At 30.8% G+C, this 21031-nt stretch overlaps 3 non-coding genes and 1 pseudogene across 3 annotated transcripts; all 4 read left to right on the forward strand.

Moving 5' to 3' along the window:
- The first annotated feature begins 11191 nt into the window (after window positions 1–11191).
- Window positions 11192–11338, forward strand: LOC122723607 (annotated as a pseudogene).
- Window positions 11339–12514: 1176 nt separating this feature from the next.
- On the forward strand, window positions 12515–12677 carry LOC122723606. The gene has a single exon (XR_006350592.1). It is a non-coding gene; the product is annotated as a U1 spliceosomal RNA (small nuclear RNA).
- Window positions 12678–14867: 2190 nt separating this feature from the next.
- On the forward strand, window positions 14868–15030 carry LOC122723598. The gene has a single exon (XR_006350585.1). It is a non-coding gene; the product is annotated as a U1 spliceosomal RNA (small nuclear RNA).
- Window positions 15031–15617: 587 nt separating this feature from the next.
- On the forward strand, window positions 15618–15777 carry LOC122723587. Its single transcript, XR_006350574.1, has one exon. It is a non-coding gene; the product is annotated as a U1 spliceosomal RNA (small nuclear RNA).
- Window positions 15778–21031: the final 5254 nt, after the last annotated feature.

The following is a 21031-nucleotide window of genomic DNA, read 5'->3' on the forward strand; positions in this document are numbered from 1 at the left end:
ATAAGATAAGGTTGATTAATGATTTTTCTTGAGAATTCAACTGGTAATAGCTGGTGGATAACAGATCCTGTGATACTAGACATTCTGTGGATTTACTTTGCAACGTCCTACAACGGAAACAAGATACTTTCAGAAACTCAGACAGCCTTACAGGCGAGTGTTTAATAACCTAAACATCTTATATACGGTTGGCCTTATCTCCACGTCATTAGTGGTTAAGTTTAAGTGTCAAAGTACTTTGGTTATAAGGTTCTTCTACATGGGCTAATCATAAACTAACAACGAGTTATGTACTTTGAGCGAATACCGAGTCATATCAGAAGTCTCCCCCAAAAGTCTTCAATTCTTTAGATTCAGAGGTTTACAACTGGTTTTCATAGTTTGGCCATGTGGCATGACCAGATTAATTCCTTATCTCACATCCCTTCGCTTTCCTGATGATAAATAATGTTGCCTCACATCTCGAGCCCCATTAAACCCTGCCGTCTTACAGTAGTATAAATTCTTCCTTTCTCCAACCATTACTACTTTTCCTCATAAACTTCTTCCTTTCTGAAAAAATGCTCGACCACTTGGCGCTCTTCTTTGCGTTCTTCTCAAAAGCAACTCCCTTTTTGTTGCTTTTTCTGTCCTAAAATGAATAGGTCTTCTTCTTCTTTTGGGGTAGTTCCTCTTCTAATTCTTCCTCTAGCGACTCTATTCGTGCTCTGGTTCCCATAGTCCCTTTGAGGGCAATTCACGATAATGAATCCTGCTGGTGAATAATATCTCATCTGTACTATCCGAGAAGAATATAGATCGTTTACATGATAGCTATCAGATCCCACGAGACACCTTCCAGATTTATGCTCCTAACCCAAATATTTGTGTTGATGACTAAATACCTACCAAAGAAACTATTATAATGTTCAAAGAATAGTTAGGAACTTTCTATGTTGGTCAACACTCCCCCTTAAGTTGGTGTATAGACATCACACATGCCCAACTTGCAAGCAAAGGTATGATAGGCCTTGTTGTTGATCCCTTTGGTAAACACATCAGCTAGCTGTTTATTGAAAGTCACATGATCTAATCTCAAGACATCATTTATTAATTTCTCTTTAATGAAGTGTCAATCAATCTCTATGTGCTTCGTTCAGTTTCGTTGAATCGAATTGTGAGCTATACTGATGGCAGTTTTATTGTCACAATATAAGAGGAGTTTGTTCCTCTCCAACAATTTCAATTTCTCCAAAAATCTCTATAACCGTAGGAGTTCACAAACACCTTATGCCATCGTTCTATATTCTGCCTCAGCATTTGATCGAGCAACAACACTTTATTTTTTGCTTCTTCAAGTGACAAAGTTTCTTCCTACAAATGTGTAGTAACCACTAGTCGACCTCTTATCATCAAGGGATCCAACCTAATTTGCATATGTGAATGCGTGTATGCGGAGATGACCGTGTTTAGAGAATATGAGACATTTTCCAAGAGCATACTTCAAGTATCGCAAAATGCAAAAAACAGCTTACATGTGAGACTCACGAGGATCATGCATAAACTGATTGACTAAGCTGACTGTATATGCTTTGTCTGGTCGATTATGCAAAAGATGAATCAGTTTACCTACCAACCTCTGATATCTGCCAATATCCACTAATTCACCAATCCCTGCTTGTGATTGCTCTTAATGGAAGTTTCTACTGGTTTGCAGCCTAACATACCAGTTTTTTTCCAAAAGATCCATAATGTATTTTCTCTAAGAAATAAAGATTCCCTTCTTTGATCTGACAACTTTGATTCTTAAGAATTATTAAAGTTTTCCTAGATCTTTAATTTCGAACTCCTGAGCCAAAAGCTTTTTCAGCCAAATCATCTCTTCAGTGTCATCCCCTGTCATTACTATGTCATTAATATAAACTATGAGAATAATAATTTTATCCTTGTGATGTTTCATAAATAGATTTGATCAGCATTGCTCTATTGATAGCCAAAGAAAATCATAGCTCTACTGAATCTATCAAACCAAGCTCTGGGTGACTGCTTCAATCCATACAAAGTCTTCTTAGCCTGCACACCTTTTCTTATGTTTTTTCATAAGCAAATCCAGGAGGGTTTCCATATATACTTCCTCCTCCAAGTTTCCATAGAGGAATGCATTTTTCACATTAAATTGTTGTAGGTCCCAATCAAGATTGACAACACAAAATAGCAATACTCTGATTGAGTTCATTTTGGCAATAGGGGCAAATGTCTCCTAGTAATCCACTCCATAAGTTTGAGTGTATCCCTTAGCAACTAGTATGGCCTTGAATCTTTCATTTATCCATCTGCTTTGTGTTTCACAATAAACACCCATTTGCAGCCAACTGATTTTTTTCTAGGTGGAAGAGACATTAACTTCCAGGTCTAGTTTTTAGTAAAGGCTTTTATTTATTCAATCATTGCTCCCTTCCAATTAGAATTTTTAAGAGCTTCCTTCCAATTCTATGGGATAAACACAGAGCAAATAGACAAGGCAAAGGCCCTATAGGATGGAGACAAATAATTATAAGAGTGAAAGTTAGAAATAGAGTGCTTTGTGCAAGACCTAACTCCTTTTCTTTGAGAAATTGGTATATTTAGATCATTAATGGGCTTAAGGTTTAAGGATAACTCACCAGATGGAGAAGAGAAAGATTCATGATACTGAGTAGGCTGCACAATGACTATTTCTGCTTCTATTGTATCTCTTCTTGAGTATCTCCTTAAATCTGGTTTTTCCAAATGCCCAATTATCTTTTCATGATCACCAATAGTCTCCCCTTGTATAGTAGTCTCCTTTAGAGTAAAACGCTCTAAAGTTAAAGGACTATGAATCATCTCTTTCTCATTGTTCTCTCCCTGAAGAGGTGATGGGGTAATATTGAAGTAAGGTTCAATATCTCTAAACATAACATCCGTACTAACAAAGTTTTTTTCCAGATGGAGGGTGATAACACTTGTAACCCTTCTGCGTGGGAGAGTACTCAACAAACACACATTTAAAAGCCCTCGAATTGAGCTTCCCAACTATTTTAGTATGAACAAAACACGTGCATCCAAACACCTTTAGTGGAACAGTATAAGCATTTTTCTCTTATAGCACCTCTAAATGGCTTTTAAAGGCAAGAGCTTTGAGAGGCATTCTATTAATGAGATAAGTTGCGACTAAAACTGCATCTCCCCAAAAGGTTTTTAGAAGGTTCATAGTGAAAAGGAGAGATCAGACTACTTTCAATAGGTGCCTATTTTTTCTTTCAGCAGCACCATTTTGGGCACTAGTTTAAGAATAACTAGTTTGATGTCGTATTCCATTAGACTCCAGATAAGCAGAAAAATGTTCATCCATGTACTCTGTGCCATTCTCAATTCTCAAAACTTTTATCTTAACATTAAATTGAGTACAAACCATATTCTGAAAAGATTGAAAGCAAAAAAACCCATCAATCTTTGCCTTTACCAAATAAATCTAAGTCATGCGAGTGCAACAATTAATAAAAATAACAAACTAACGATCACCAGATAGTGAAGCCATTTGAGTAGGTCCCCAAACGTCAGAATGGATTGTCACAAAAGGGATGGTACTCCTATTGTTACTTGAGGGATAAGAGATTCTTTTATGCTTAGTATATTCACAAGCATCACAAACTAAAGAATAACACAGAGTCTTGAAAAATAAATCAGGACAAAGTTTCTTTAAAATAAAGAAGGATGGGTATCCTAACCGTCGATGCTACAATATGATTTCCTGGTTGACATCCTGATCTCTTTCAAAAAGAGTCCAAGGTGAATTCAAACTCAGATTCCCTTTAATATATATAATCCATTGTGCAGTCTACCATTGCTAATTTTCTTTCCAATTTAAAAGTCTTGAATAATACAATGGTCAAGAAAAAAAATTTCAATTTTACGGTTAATTATTTTGGTGAGAGTACTAACAGATAAAAGATTAATAGAAAAACAGGGAACATGAAGAATAGAGGATAACTTGATATTTGGAATACAAATAAATAGAACCGATTCCAGACATAGGAGTGAAAGAACTATCTCCTATTTTGACAATGTCCCTTTGTAAACATATAAGATAATTAAAAAAGCCTTTAGAAAAGACTGTCATGTGTTTATTTGCACCATAATAAATAATACATGGAGACGACATGTTAGAAGATAGCAATAAAGCGAATAATTGCCAAATTAAAACGAATACCTAGTCAATACCCAACTTTAGTAAGAAACCATTGCAGCAATAAAGCTAGAAAAATACCCAAAAAAAGGATAAAAGGAGGTTATCCATACCAAATAAATACCTAACCAACTCCCAATAGAGCAAGGAACATTAGCAAAAGGCTAGAAATAGAAGCCCAAGGTCGGTGGTTAGACGTGAAGATCCTTACCGGAAACAGGGTCACGTGCCGGCAAATGATGCACTGGAGACGAGCGGGCGGTCGACAAGGAGGCTACGATCCTTTTGGGAGTGGCGATGATTGAAGAAAAAAGGCCTAGATAGGAGAGTACCAAATTTGGTTGCCTAGGATTTTGAAAATTTAAAATTGAATTAGAAACTCTAGATCAGACTTAACCTCTGATACCATGAAGAATTTTGAATGAAATTTTTTATTCTATTCCACTTGAATTGATCTTTACAGGGTTTGAGTATTTATAAACAAGAATCAACCTAAATTAGAAATATTTACAATAAGAATAAAATCCCTATAATCAAGCCTAATTAGGATATCAAAGATCTGAATCCTCCTAATTAGGAACCTTCTATGTTGGTCAACAAAGGGTCATAAAGGAGGCCTCCTTCCAAGTCTTATACTGCTCAAGAGTTGTTTGTAGTTTTTTGATTTACTGCATCATCTACTCATTGTTCAGGTTATTAAAGCCTATCTCAGCTACTATAGGAGGAGTGCTTTGTCCACTTCCTGGTGTAGAAGAGATGATGACTCCCCTAGCAGTGGATTTGGCTTCTGCTCATGAATTTTCAGCCATTTGGAAGTAAATTTGAAGATGGAAAAAGGATTTGAATAAGGAAAATGAAAGATTATTAGGTTGAATTTATTCCAAATGAGCAAGAGAAACAATGGGAATCCCGATAATGGAACCAAATGATGTTGTCGAGAATGATCTCTAAATGACTTGGCAAACTACAAAAGAAAAAATGAGATGGTTAGTGTCTAGAGACAACCACTCTGACGCTCAAGTCAGTTATCTCTTTAGATGGGCGAGTGTAAATAATGAACTAGAGCAAGTAGAATTGAGTAATAGAATGCATACGTTAAACTCTGTGACTGCTTTGTTTTTATATTGTAATAAGATAGGATTGGTTAATAATTTTTCCTAAAGATCCGACTAGTACTGACTAATGGATAAAAAAATCAATTGATACTAGGCATTCTATGGAATTGCTTTACAATATCCTACGATAGTAACAATATACTCTCAAAAACTCAGCCAACCCTACAAGGCGAGCCTTTAATGAGCTGGACATTTTATATACAGTTGGCTTTGTTTCCACATCATTAATGGTTAAGTCTAAGTATCAGAATATCTTGGCTGTAAGGTTCTGCAACGTGAATCAATCGTAAGTTAACAATATATTACATACTTTGAGCGAATATCGACTCATATTAGAAATACTTATTTTTAAAAAGATAAAATCAATTATTAAAATTCAAGTTAAGATACAAAAATGCCACCATTTAATTTAATCAAATAAATGCTCTTAAAATAACCCACTATTAATTTAATCAAATTTAAAAAACTATAATTTTACTTAAATTTTGAGAAAATAAGAAATCATCTTTCTCTGGCTCTCTTAGCACATAATACTCGATTTATAAATAAAAAATCATTTTTTTTTAATTTAACCATTACATGTTAAATGGGCCACTAATCTATTATAATAATAATAATAATAATAATAATAATAATAATAATAATAATAATAATAATAATAATAATAATAATAATAATAATAATAATAATAAACTACCTAGACTACTACATAAGATGTACCGTAATTTTTTCAAATTCAAATTGAATTTTAAAAATAATTCCTTCACTTTTTAATGAATTAGATTAATATGATAAAATTAAAATTATATAATAAATTTAATTAATTTTATATATTTTAAATATAGAATTTAAATATTTTTGTATGCCTAAATTTCTTATATATCAACTTATATTGATTTAACAAAAAAAGCAAAATATGTTGTTTGATTAATAACTTCTTGAATAAGTAATTTCTTAATTAGTGTGATATGAGTTAGGCAATTCATAATATATTTAATTTAAATTCATTTATTAATAATATTAATCCTATTATCCACTTATATTAATATATTAGAAATAAACTACTCAAATTACTAAATTATTTTTAGAATGAATAAATTTTATTTTTTCAATTCATATGAGAAAAATAGTAAATTAAGAGATAAATATATTTTTAAAAAATAAAGTAAATTTATATTCAATTGAGTAAGTATCAAAATTTGTCCCTTTAAATTCCAATTCCAATTTGCCATGTCTTAGGAAGAGATACACTCCATCTCTCTCCTAATAAATACTCTTTATCTATTAATAGATTAAATCATGTTTTCAATAATTTTCAACTTAATTTTTTTATTATTGACTTTTTTTTCCTTATAGGGGCTCTTATGATTCGTTCGACTTGATTTAAAATTAAATCGAATCGAATAAATAAAAAATTAAAATTTTAGTATTTATGAAAATTAAATCGAATCAATTTTGATCATAAATTAATTAAATCGAATAGATTTGATTCAGTTCGATTTTATTCAATTTGATTCAGTTCGATTTTATTCAATTTGATCAGTTTAAATTTTTAATAAATTTTTTATTTTTTATATTTTAATTTTAATATTTTAAAATTTAATTGAGATATTTTAATTTTAATATAATCTAATCTCACTATATTATTAAATAATTATAACTAATCAGTTCGATTTAATTTTTTTAATTTTTTTAATTAAAATTAAATTGAATCGAAATAATTAAAATTTTTAAAATTAAAAACAAACTGAATTAAAGTAAATAAAAAATCAAATCAAAATTTTAAATTAATTCAATTTGATGAATTCTTTTTATTTAAATCGCTAACGTATGAGTATAATAAAATGGTATATGGCTGAATATAAATAAAGGTTGAAATGACATAAGGGTCCTCATCCTCCAAAAAATGTGCAAGTGATTGGAATAGGCCCCATTAATTAACATATGGACATAATTAAATTAAGAGTAATTGTGGCCTTTCATGTATGTCCACGTGTTAAGCGTTGTCACCAGAAAAATGATTTCATATTAATTCATTAATTGTACATATACCAAACCCATGCCAAACCAAATTGATAACATTACGTAATCTATTTTGGAAAGGTTGAATTACACGAACATCTCTAAATATTCATTTTTAATAATAAATTAGTTTTTAATTTTAATTTATAATAAAAAAATTAATGAAAAATCTCTTTAAGTAGTTAATTTTTTATAATAAAAAATTTATTTTTTTCATTATTTTAATAATTAAAAAATTAAGAGATTACTATTTTAATTTTTGAAGATCAACTAACTTATATTTTTATCTATTATTTTTTTATTTATTATCATACTAAATAATTTTAGTTTTTAAAATATAAAAATTCACTTTCAAAAAAAAATATAAAAATCAATATTTTGTGAATATAAAAATTAAAGTTAAAATTAATAATTTTAATTTTTCTTAAAAATTAATTTTTATTGTAACAATTTAAATTCTCTTTACTTATTTTATTTTATTATTGATAAAATTTTAAAAATTTTAAATTATTTTAATATTTAAAAAAATTATTTCGGACTTTCATAAATTTTTATAGATATTTTTAAATTTATTTACGTATTAAAATAGAGATAAAAAAATAAAAGTAAAATTTTGAATTGAAAAAAAAAGTCAGACCGATTATATCAAATCGATCAAATTCAACCAATCCAACTAGACCAATCCTAGCTTTTTTCCCTGTTGCACAACGCCCTTCTCTTCTCCATTTTCTTTTTTTTTTTTTTTTTTTTTTTCTTCTTCTCTTTATTGTCTCTCTTTTCAATTTCTCCCTCTCTCGGCTACCATTTCAAGCAAAATTGGTCTCTTTAAATTCCTCTTCTCATAACCTTTGCATAGATACCAAGATTTTTTAATATCGTTATTTGGTTTGTACGTACTAAGTATTCAAAGTTTATGGCCCTTGTAACTTCTCTCTAAAATTTCTCCCACCTCAGATATCCTATCGAAAATTTGAAGCCACCACCAGCATGTTATACTCGTCGAGAGCTTCGTGTAGACACCAATTTATAATTTTTTGATACTGAAAAATTTTAGAGACCCATAAGCTTGGTTGTGAGTTTTCAGACCCTTAGAGTTGTGTTTTTGATAAAATAAAATTATATTTTTACTTGTGGTGCTATGGGCTTCATGTAGATAACTTTGTTTTGGAGCAATTCTACCGGTGCCCGAGATTGCAATTTTAGTCCGAACGTGTGTGTTCCGGGACTAACCTCCAAAAAAGATCACAATTATAGTCTTTTCCACTATTTTCAGACGTTTCAAATGCATTTTAGGTGTCAGAATTGGCTTTAGTAAGCCTAAACTCAAAATTATCATCTTACTATAATGCCAATGTTTAGGTTGATATATTATTAAATATCTTAGGTAGGATATAATCGAGTAAAATCAATTGTTATAATAAGGTATTATTATTGAGAACTCTAGAGAATATTGGTAGAATTTTTAAAGGGCTTTTAGTATTTTATCGGATCGTAAAAATGTTAAGGCACGTAAGCAAAAGTTTATAGGACGCAGTATTTGGATAGTTTTGATAAGTATCAGATGAATAATATTTTTTTTTTTTGTGGGCCTAAGGCCATTGTGCTTGTAGAGATGGATGTATTGAGTTTATTTGGAGGGAGGTTAGGTCCAAAGTATAGAAAAACTCTACCGAAATTTCGTCATAAGCTTAGAATGTCTTTATCAGTTTATTTATTTGCTTATAGTCTGTCTTTGATAATTTAGTGATAACTTTATATAGGTAATCTGAATCAACTATCTTCTTCTCAGCAAGACTGTTAGGTGATGATTCACTTTATTTTTTGAGTTGAATATTAATTATCCTTATAAATTCAATAATATTTATATTTATTTAAAATGCTCATGCATCAGTTATAGTATGTACCTAGTTGATATGTTAAGAGCATCATTTACTCTTTACATTATTTTATTTTGTATTGTACTGCCTTCGAGATAAGTTGAAACTTTTATATATGTAAACATAGATGGATGTATGGATGTAGATTTTTTCGCTGGCTCCCAAGAAGATGGATAGACGAGTAAGTACGACGCTATATTTTACTGACTCTTGCCACTGCAAGGTAGGTACGACGCTATATTTCGCTGACTTCTGCAGAATTGTTTAAATAAACGTATTGGATTGAGAGAGAGCCAAGATATAAGGTTGGCTTCCAATATTTATTTTTGGATGAGTGTGTGAGTAGTTCCAATTTATCCCCTTGTGCAAAGATTGTGTGACTAATTGATTGATCCATTTTCATCAGTAGGATTACATTAGTATTAGATAGTTATAGAATTTATGATTATAATTAATGTCCATACATATTGAGAAGAATTCTCAATGCTAACCCTGTTCAAATATTTTTTTTTCAGAGGACAAATATATTTTTTTGAGAGTCGACTTATAAATTCTTTCTCGTAGAGTTATCTACATTTTTATTATATTTTAATATTTGAAAATTTAACTTTAAAACTCCGCAATGACTATTGAGGGTATCCTTTAGGTTGTAAAAATCTTATTTCAATTAATATTTTCTTGTGATATTCGATTTCAGTTGGAGAGCAAAGCTCCCTATGGTGTTATTATTATTATTTGATAATTTGAAAATGTTGTGTATTGTGAGGTAAGTTGAGCTCGCCAAAGTGTTGAGTTTTATTCCCATGCAGATCGGGTGAGTTTTCTCTCTGTTGGTATGTTCAGTTTATGGCAGAACTCTGTTCATTTAATTTCTTAATTTTTGGACTTTTCTTTTGGGCTAAATTTTGAGTTGATATGATTTGAGACTTATTACGGGCTTTAGGGGCCTTATGTCGGTTCAAGTACTAGTACCGTTCCAGCCCACGATGTTGGATCGTGATAAAGTTGACATTAGAGCTTAGACTCTAGATTCATTGGAGAAAATTTATTTATATCTGTCACATGTAGAGTAGGTTCTTTGTTCGTCTACTTTTTGTAATTCATTGTTTATAGTTTCAGTGTTACACGTTAGGTAGTATGGTTTTATATTTCTAGAGGATAACTATTGCCTTTTTCTGTTTTTGTATGATGTGGTGGGTAAATTTGAGATAACGCATTTGTTACGATATGTCCATGTGTCATGACATGTAGCCTAATAAGGGCTTATATGATGAGTTAAAAATGTGGCATATAGTATGCATATCCGGTTGGATGTTACACAATATAAAATTCTCACCTATACGGAAAAAATTTAAGTGTTCATGAGAGTATTTTAGGTATTTGAAATATTTATTATCCTTTTAATCGATTTACTAATAAAATTATAGATGTAAAAACTTTTCATTTGAACTGATTATATAGTAATTTAAGTGTTCAATTTTAAAAATATAAAAATTAATTTATTAATTATATTAAAATTTAGAGATTAAAAAGTAATAACATATAACAATGAAATATATTCATAGTTAATTATGTTGGAAATTCATAATCAATATTATTGAATAAAAAAATCTAAATATTTATAATAATTCATATTTATATCCAATTGTTTAAATTTTGAATTGTAAAGTCAAATTTTTTTAATTTGTCACCATTATAGCAACGAAAACTAAATTGATTTTTAAAAAAGTTAATGATAAATTATAATATAGTAGGTAAAGGTTTATTTGATTAATAAAATACTTTTTAAATATATATTTTTATTACAATAACATTTTTTTAAATTTCATTATTTACTCTCTATTTTTACTTTTATATGATATTATAAATTATTAATAAAAATTTAAAATATTAAAAAAATAAAATTTTATTATTTAAAACATATAATATTTTATTTTATTTAGCATATTATTAATAAAAAATAAAGTTTTTAAATATAAAAAATATACAAATAATTTATAATATTGAATATAAGCATTCAATAAAATATTTTAATATATATTATTTATATATATTATAAGCATTCAAGGTCTCCCCATTGTGGGAGAGCCTACGTCATAATTTGTGATAGATGGGGCCTGCGTTCGCGCGGCCCCTGCCAATTTTCAATCTAAATTCCTTCCAATGAGTATTATCTTAGATGACACCATTGAACTTGATTTCTGCTTACATTATGGAGTTTCAATCTTCTTTCTTCTGCAGTCTCTATTTGTTTGTCTGTATCTCTCCTGGTGTTCCTTGCATAGCAAATACCAGTTGACATTGAAGATTCTCATATAAAAATTCTCATGTTTCTTAGTTGTGTTTGGCTAGCTAGCTGCATTGGGGGTAAAAAAGAAGAAAATAAATAAAAATGAAGTTTTGGAAAGCAATATTGATTCATTAATATATACATGGCTAAATTTTGCTATTTCATTATTTAGAAACTGAAGCAAACTGTACATCAGAAGCAACAAAGTACTGTAAATGGGAAGGAAGCTCCTCAAAACCTGGCCAATAGGTAAGCAAGCATCCTCAGATGAGAAGTTAGCCACCTGATTAGCAGCCCTAGCAACATGTTTGAAGAGACAAATTCCAAAAAAGTTGATAACATATTTCCGACCAATGCTAAGTCGACTGATATTTTATTTGCAGATTTGATTTTACGAAATGGCAAAATGTTTTAACTAAGTGATCAATAAATAAGAACAAAGTAGTTGATTTTGATAAAACACAAGAACCTAATGACAATTAACCCTTACTATAAAAACATGAGAATTTGTATAAATCAAAGATTTTAACTTCTCTCTTCTTCTTTTCTTCAATTTCAGTTTATCCAAAGTTCTTATTTAGTAGTCTAAAATTATTTTGCTAGTTGTAGGCTTATAGGCTTTATTATATTATGGAGATATGTTGCTTTAACTCTGCTGTAACATAATGAGGGCAATAATAATACCTTAAGATATTGATTTTTCAAGTAAAATCAGCTTCTCCAGTAAAAACTCAACAAGAAACGACGTCGTACTGTGTAGATATCAATCAAGTGAAAACATATATATGTTTGTAGTGATATGGGCTATGGTTCCAAAACTTCTCATGAAACAATCACACTGAATAACAGAATCATCATTGAAATCAACATGAAGGTTCAGATAAAGAAGAAATAGAACAGAAAGGTGAATAAAAATTAAGCCCAAGTCACAAGCTGAAGGTTTACCGAAATCCCACATTGAAAAAATAGAAGGGAGAGTTAAAATATAGTGCATATAAATAAGAAGGGTGAGATATTGTTAAACATACTTACCTGGACGGGGTCAATGGGTGATCCAGAAGGCCTATGGCCTAGGTCAGTGACTTCCATTGCACATTAGGAAGGGTGCTGATCTAAGGTCTCCCAAAGTTGGGAGAGCCTACGTCATAATTTGTGGCAGTGGGGGCCTGCGTTCGCGCGGCCCTTATCAAATTTTAAATTCAAATAATTCCTTCAGATACGATCAATCAAATAATTTCTTCGCTAAAAAACTCTTTTTCTTATAGCAAACTGAGGACAGACTAAAATATGTATATTAGATTTATATAACTTGGCTCAAAATTTACTATTCTTAGAAATCTTAGTCGCAATTTTTTAAGTAGAAAGAAGAAATAGAAGAGAATAAGTATATTATGCAATTTTTTAAGGGTTTTGGTTTAAATCTAAATTTAATTTTGCTTTTAATTTAGAATAATAACAAATAAAAACTTCAATTTTTACCGTTGTTACTAGATATCTCTAAACTAAAAATTTTAATTAATATACCTTATATTAAACATTTAAATTTATTTATATTTTATTGTTAAATTGAACTTTTAAATATAATAAAAATATTACATTAACATATCATAGACTATACGTAATTAATATTTTAATATAATTCAAAGAAAATAATTATAAAAAATCTATAACTTTGCCAATTTTAATAAATATTTTTAAATTTTTTTTTCTTAATAAATATATTTAAAATTAATTTTTAAATTCAATTTACTTATAATTTAAAATACACATTTTTAAAATTCAGTAAGTCATTTTCAAATATTTTTTTATATCGATAAGTATTATTTTTTATATTATTATAGGTTATAAGTATTGTAATGATAGGGCCTCTAGAAAATAAAAAAATTTACACTTTTTCACTATTTAAAAAATTAATCATACATATCGATAGAGTTTAGCCAATAATTAATTTAATTAAAGAAAATGTCTAAGTTTGTTCTAATTCATAACTATAATTTATTTTCCATATAATGAATTTAATTTAAATTAATTAAAATAATTATTCACTTTTAATTTATTAAAGTAGACATGATAAATATAATTATTTTTTAATAAAAAAATCATTATTTTTTATTTTTTAAAATAATATCGCAACAGTACTTAAAATCTATAACGACACAAATTCAGAAAATGAATTATCAAATCTTAAAAATTTATCATATAAAATTGTAAGTAAATTAAATTAAATTGAAAAATAAACAAAACAAAAAACTGATTTTGAGATATATTAAAAAGTTTAGTTTATAAAATTTTTATTAATTACAAAATATATAAATAATTAAGTTGAAAACAAAATAGTGATAAAATATATTATAATTTATTTAATTAAATATTTATGTGAAATTTATATTTATATAAATATTTATATTTATTTAATTCGATTTTTTATTTATTTTAGTCTAATTTGACTTTTAATTTTAAAATTTTCGATTATTTTAATTTGATTTGATTTTAATCTGAAAAAAAATCGAACCGTGAAAATAGTATATTATTTTTAATAATTTAGAGAAATTAGATTATTAAAATTAAAATATTTTAATTAAATTTTAAATAATAATAGAATATAATTAGAGCAATTTTAAAAAGTAAAAATTTAACTGATAAAAAAATATATAGAGTGTAATTGTAATCAAATAAAAAATATATAATTTTTTAGTGATTAACTAAATATTTTAATATATAATATTTTTTATGTGATATTTTAAGTAATAAATTTTTTTTATATTTATTACATATAACATATTTGTTATTATAGATGATAAATATAATATATATTTCCTTTTAATACAAAATTTAATTAAAGGATTATATCTTTTATTAATATAAAACTTTAAAAATTATATTATAATTTATCATTAACTTATAAATGGAGGTTTCTTTGGCTGTGAATGGTTTTTTCTTTCCTTTTTCTTGATGGTTGTCAATGCTTTTTACAGATATAGAGGCTTCCATAGCTTGCTTCTCATATGTCATTTATTCTAGCGGTAGGAAGGAAGGTGATTATACTCGATGAGACTTTTTCCTTTATCGTCAGCTTTTCTCCTGTGAAACTCGAGAGCAAAGAAGTATCATGCAGATATGACTCAACTGAAACATGTTTTTTTTATTGATATGGACTATGGTTTCCCAAAACTCTCATGAAAGATCAAACAGAATCACAGTCATCATTGTCATCAACATGATGAAGGTTTAGATTATGAAGAAATAGCACAGAAAGGGGAATAAAAATGAAGCCCAAGTAAAAAATTTGAAGGTTAGCTGAAATCCCACATTGAAAAAGTAGAAGGGAGAGTTAAAATGTAGTACATACAAATAAGAAGAGTGAGGCATTATCAAACATACTTACCTGGACGGGGTCAATGGGTGATCAGCAAGGCTCATGGCCTAGGTCAGTGATCTCCATTGCACATTAGGAGGGGTGCTGGTCTAAGGTCTCCCCAAGCTGGGAGAGCCTACGTCATAATTTGTGGCAGAGGGGGCTTGCGTTCGCGCAGCCCCTACCAATCTTAAGTTTAAATTCCTATTGATAATGGTGCATCTTCTCTTTGGGGGCTATGGAGTCTCCTTGGAGCAATCTGTGGTTGATTTCAATTCCATAGCAAGTACCAGTTGAGAATGAAAAATCTCTTTGATAAGTGTTGTGCTTGGCTAGGTAGCTGCATCATTAATGAAGATGTATATTTATGTGAAAAATGAACAAAACCATGATTAATGTGGCTAAATCTTGTTTCAAAATTTATGTAAAAAGATTTGAAATGTATTTTCTTTTTAATGAAAATTAGCTTTTTCTCCTGTGAAATTCAACAAAAAAGAGGTAATATGTATATATCAATCAACTGAAAACATATGTTTCTATTGATATGGGCTATGGCTCTCATTACTTCTCACGAAACAATCAAACTAAAGCACAGAACCATCAGTCTTGTCGTCAACTTGGAGATTCAGATGTAAGAAGAAACAGAACAGAAGGGCATAAAAATGAAGCCCAAGTTAAAAACTGAAGGAAAGCCAAAATCCCACATCGAACTAATAGAACGGAAAGTTAAAATGTAGTAATTATAAATAAGAAACGTGAAGCAACATAAAACATACTTACCTGGACGGGGTCAATGGGTGATCAAGCAGACTCATGGCCTAGGTTAGTGACTTCCATTGCACTTTGGAGGGGTGCTGGTCTAAGGTCTCCCCAAGTTGGGAGAGCCTACGTCATAATTTGTGGTAGAGGGGGCTGCGTACGCGCGGCCCCTACCAATCTTTATTTTGAAGTCTTTTGCTTAAGCAATCTTGGATAACTATTGCAGTTGAATTGATTTTCTTTAGTTGTAGAAAAAATGACATCTATGGTTGGATTCCAATTGTACAGCAATTTCCATATGACAGTGAAAATTCTCCTCATTTAGAGGTGTTGTGCTTGGCATTTCAATCCATCAATCTTTCGGCTCTACTATTTAGTACTTTGACGAGTGTTTGGACATGCAACTTTTGATTCCCCATGTATTTTCAATGGCTCTCCAGCCACTCAGAACATAACAGAAGAAAAGAAAATATCCGGCTCAATATCCGGCTCAATTATTGATAGTGTGAATAGATATACCATTGATTCAATAAAATAGATGAAAGAAATCAAAAAATGAATTTTTATTTTAAAAAAAAAATCTTAGGAATTGTCCATATTCAATTCATCTTTAAGAACACATCCTAAATTTATAAAATAGGATGAATTGAGACGGTATTAACTCGAATCTGATGAAATAGGATGAATTGAGACGGTATTTTGTAAATACTTAATTATCTTAAATATATTAACTATTTTTTTATTTTGACTTATGAGTCTTGTAGACTTATGAGACTTGTGGAAAATGTTCTCCTATAGTGAAAATAGAAATGCTAAATGACGAGTATTTGATCCTGGAAGCATTGACCAGGTTGTGGTAGGGAATATAGCCATGGCTTTCAAAGTCTGCATTTCCAATTCAGCTGATTTCCTTACACTATTTCCTATTTCAAAGCACAATCCTATGATAAAACTTTTTCTATTAAAACCCTTTAATGCACTTAATTTTATATGGTTAAATCGCAAAAAAAAAAAGAAAAATCATATTGATATGATCGTACAATATATATTCTTTATATATCATCATATGATTCATGGTGCAAAAATACAAAAACTGTCTTGTTATAACTGCTGTAATTGACAATTCATTTTTAGAACTAGATCCTTCTCATACTCTAGAGTTGCTAGTGTTGGAAGATGTCCTGAAAATGAAAGCAAGTTGTTTAGGAGAAAGGAAGAGTTATGTCACTACTCAACATTAGAACAACTTCTGACATTGTAGGTCTGCCCATTAGATCTTCTTGTATGCATAAGAGTCTGATTTGAATGCATCTCAACACTTCATAAGGATTACAGGACTCTTCCAGCGATGAATCAATTGTATGGCTTCAAGTTATGGAAGCAAAGTTTGTAAGATACATTTCTTATCAAGCTCAAGGATGAATCCTCTTGGTTAAAGCCATTGCTCCTCTTTCCACTTATAATCTGTAATAGTATCACCCCAAAACTGAACACATCAAATTTTATTGAAAATTTTCCAAATACAACATACTCTGGTAACATATACTTGCTGCGTAAGAAAATTTGAAGATTAGTATATTTATGTTATTGTCAAGAAATAAGAGCATCTGAATAATATTTATTATGGTTGTGCTTATCATGTCCCAATCACTCTATTTGCCATATTTTGAATTTGGTCACTTTTGAATATTCTTGCCATGCCCAGTTCTGAAATTTTTGGGTTCATCTCAGCATCTAATAAAATGTTAATACTCTTTAAATCTCTATGGGTGATTCCTAATCTTGGGTCTTGATGAAAATATAAAATGTCACGAGCAAACCCAATAATAATATTGAAGTGTTTTGCCCCATCACAAAAGAAGCTCTTTTCTTGATTCTAAGACCGAGCACGATGCAATGGTATTTTGCAAAATGACAAGACTTAAATTCCAGTGAAGGTACATCATGAAACTGGGGGCATGGCTTTCTCAAAATTAGTAAGGAAGAATGTCTTAGTCGGCAATGTGATTCAAATGAAGAGATTACACCAGAACGGCAACTAACATGTCTTTTATCAATAATTTTCTTCATCATAAAATCCTAAGAAAGACAATGATTAGGGAAGAAAGAGACACAATAATTTAGGTATTTGTTAAGTTTACTCATAGAGATTAAATTAAAGATAAGATTGGATAAACTTAACACTGATAATAAAGTAATATAAGGAGTAAGCTTAACAGTTCCAAAATCATCAATATTATATTGTGACTGATCAATTATAGTTACAAAAGAAGGTATCCTATGTGATTGAAAACTAGAAAATGTATAGGGATTACTTATCATTTGATTCGTGGCACCATTAAAGTGGACTTTTTAAGGAGGAAGTAAGGCATGTTTACTTGTTTCAGTAATAGTAGTGATTAAAGTGGACTTTTTAAGTAGGTACTAATACTGAGCATATTCATTAATCGAGATAGTGACAGTATTCCCAGAAGTGGAGCTGGATGTAGCAACATTAACAATTGGAGTCCTCCAACTTTTATTCTATAACTTCTTACAATATCTCCTCGTATGACTAGATTTCTTATAGTACCAGCAAATAAAGTCACTCAAATTATTGGTCTCTACAACATTTCCATCTTGATTATTATTTCTCCATCCTCCTTCGACAACGCCTGCTCAGCCCAACTAGAAGCTAACTTAATTCGACGGACTAAACTAAGACAGCACGGTTCCACTCAGAACAGTCAGTATGATTTACACTTCAAGATCGTAACATATTTCATGACAAGGCCACCAGGAGAGTATTCACCAGGCCAATGATCAGGTGTCAGACTTGATTAATAAAATTCTCAAGACATGATCGGGTGATTAAGTTTGATTTATTATTTATAGCCATAAGACGATGGTCATTTATGAGCAGGAGTAGGCAAAGCAAAACAAGTATAAAAGACCAATCTAAACGAACCATGTGCTCTAGATCATAAAGACAACCGTCACCTTCGAATCTAAAGAATCAAAGACCAGCGGGAGGATTTCTGATATTACACAATACTCGCCCAAAGTAAGCCATGAGCTGTCATCAAAAGATAAGGCATTTGATGCCAAGCCACAAGGCAGGTATACGCCAGGCCGACCAACCGGTTGTTAGTCTCGTTTCACAAAAAATTTCTAAGGTATTGGATGCCAGGCCACAAGACGGGTATATACCAGGGCGATTAACTGGGTGTTAGTCCCGTTTCACAAAAAGTTTCTAAGGCATTTAATATCAGGCCACAAGGCGAGTCTATGCCAGGTCAACTAACAGGGTGTTAGTTTCGTTTTATAAAAGTTTCTAAGCCATTTGATGCCAGGCAATAAGGCGGGTATATGCCAAGCCAACCAATCGGGTGTTAGTCCCATTTTACAAAAAGTTTCTAAGATATTTAATGTCAGGCCACAAGGCGGGTATTCGCCAAGTCGACCAACCGGGTGTTAGTCCCATTTCACAAAAAGTTTCTAAGGTAATTGATGCCAGGCTGACTAACCGGGTGTTAGTCCTATTTCATAAAAAATTTATAAGGTAAATATTTAATGTCAGGCCACAAGGCGGGTATACGCCAGACTAACCAACTGGATGTTAGTCCCATTTTGTAAAAAGTTTTAAAGCATTTGATGCCAGGTCACAAAGCAAGTATACGCTAGGCCGACCAACCGAGTGTTAGTCCCGTTTCACAAGAAGTTTCAAAGGCATTTAATACTGCTCTTACAATCAATCCTAGAAATCTAAAACTTTTTGAAGGAAGGAGGTCCATTGTAGGCGAGCGAGATTTTTTGACGATTGGCGAAGGCAAGATAGGCTGCTAAGTGTGCGAGTGAAGACTGCAAGGAGGAAAATGACCGGAAGCTCGTCATGGATGGAAAATATTCGAAAGCTTGTCACAACTGGAAAATACTCGGAAGCTCGTTAGGGCTGAAAAATACTTGGAAGCTCGTCACAGCTATAAAATACCCATAAGCTCAATAGAGCTGGAAAATGATTGGATGCTCGTCAGGGCTGGTTGGGACGAAAAAATGCCTGGAAGCTCACTAGGGGTAGTTGGAGCAAGAAGAAAGTCCGGAAACTCACCAAGGTATTACTATATCGTTCGAATCAATTTTATCCAGGCGCTGAGCAAAATCTTGGACCGAGCTGATTGACAAGAAAAAGCAAGAAAAAAGCAAGGACAGCACGTGCTCAGCTCAAATAGAAGCTGACTTAGTTTGATAGACTGAATTAAGGCTCAGGACAACCAGTATGATTTACACTTCAGAAACGTGACACATTTTTCACGATCAGGCTACTAGGAGGATACCCACTAGGCTAACAACCGGGTGTCAGTCTTGATTAATAAGATTCTCAAGTCATGACCGGTGTTAAGTTTGGTTATTGTTTATAGCCATAAGGTAATTGTCATTTATGGACAAGAACAGGCAAACCGATGCGAGTATAAAAGGTCAATCTAAACGAGCCACAAGCTCCAGATCATGAAAACAACTGTCACTTTCGAATCTAAAAAATCAAAGACCTGTGGAGGATTTCTAATATTACACAATATTCGCCTAAAATAAATCATGAGCTGTCACCAAAATACAAGGTCATGTGGTAAGGGTTTGCTAAATCGGCACACGATCCTACTCGTGGAGAGGAAGACCCAAATACTGTAATGTTTGGTTCTTCATCAAGACCGTCCTCTCCTGAAGAGGTCAACTTTATCCTTCATTAAGACTCGCCCTCTCCTGAAAAGGTCGAGTCTTCACATAAAGTTATGATTAGCAGGCACAATTCAGCAGACTCTCGTTACGCTTGTAATTATGGGATCTTCGATTAATTAATCGATAAAATTCTCTATCAACGAGCCAACCACATCATTTCTATATTTAACTCCATCTTCTTACAGTATAAAAGTTACAATAACAAATATAAAAAAACACAATTCTTATACAACTACTCTTAAGTTCTAAGCAATTCCTTATTTTTACCTCTCGATTTACTGACTTGAGTGTCGGAGTGTTTGTTATAGGTGCCAACCATCTCACATTTTTTTCAGGTTTAACTAATTACAACACAGTACCATTTTTGGATTACATTGATTTTATTTCAGTAGATCGAAATACTCACAATTTATATATATATATATATAATCCGGAGAACGCACCACAAAAAATATTTAAGAAAAGGCTAGCAGAATTTTTTTAATTTATTTTATTCAATTATTACATTGGGACCTTTCTATTATGGAGACACAAAGTCACATGGGGTTGCCTTGTTTCGACTCTCCAACCGGTCGAGGCAATGTCATAATTCGTCGTTTAAGGCTTAATTAGTATCCAATTCTTGTTGTTTTCTTTTTTATTTATTTCAGTATAGATACTATATAAATAATTTATTTTCTAATCAATAATCTAAAAATTATCTATTAAATTTAG

Source organism: Manihot esculenta, chromosome 4 (genome assembly GCF_001659605.2).
Source record: "Manihot esculenta cultivar AM560-2 chromosome 4, M.esculenta_v8, whole genome shotgun sequence".
In the NCBI taxonomy this organism is placed as follows: Eukaryota; Viridiplantae; Streptophyta; class Magnoliopsida; order Malpighiales; family Euphorbiaceae; genus Manihot; species Manihot esculenta.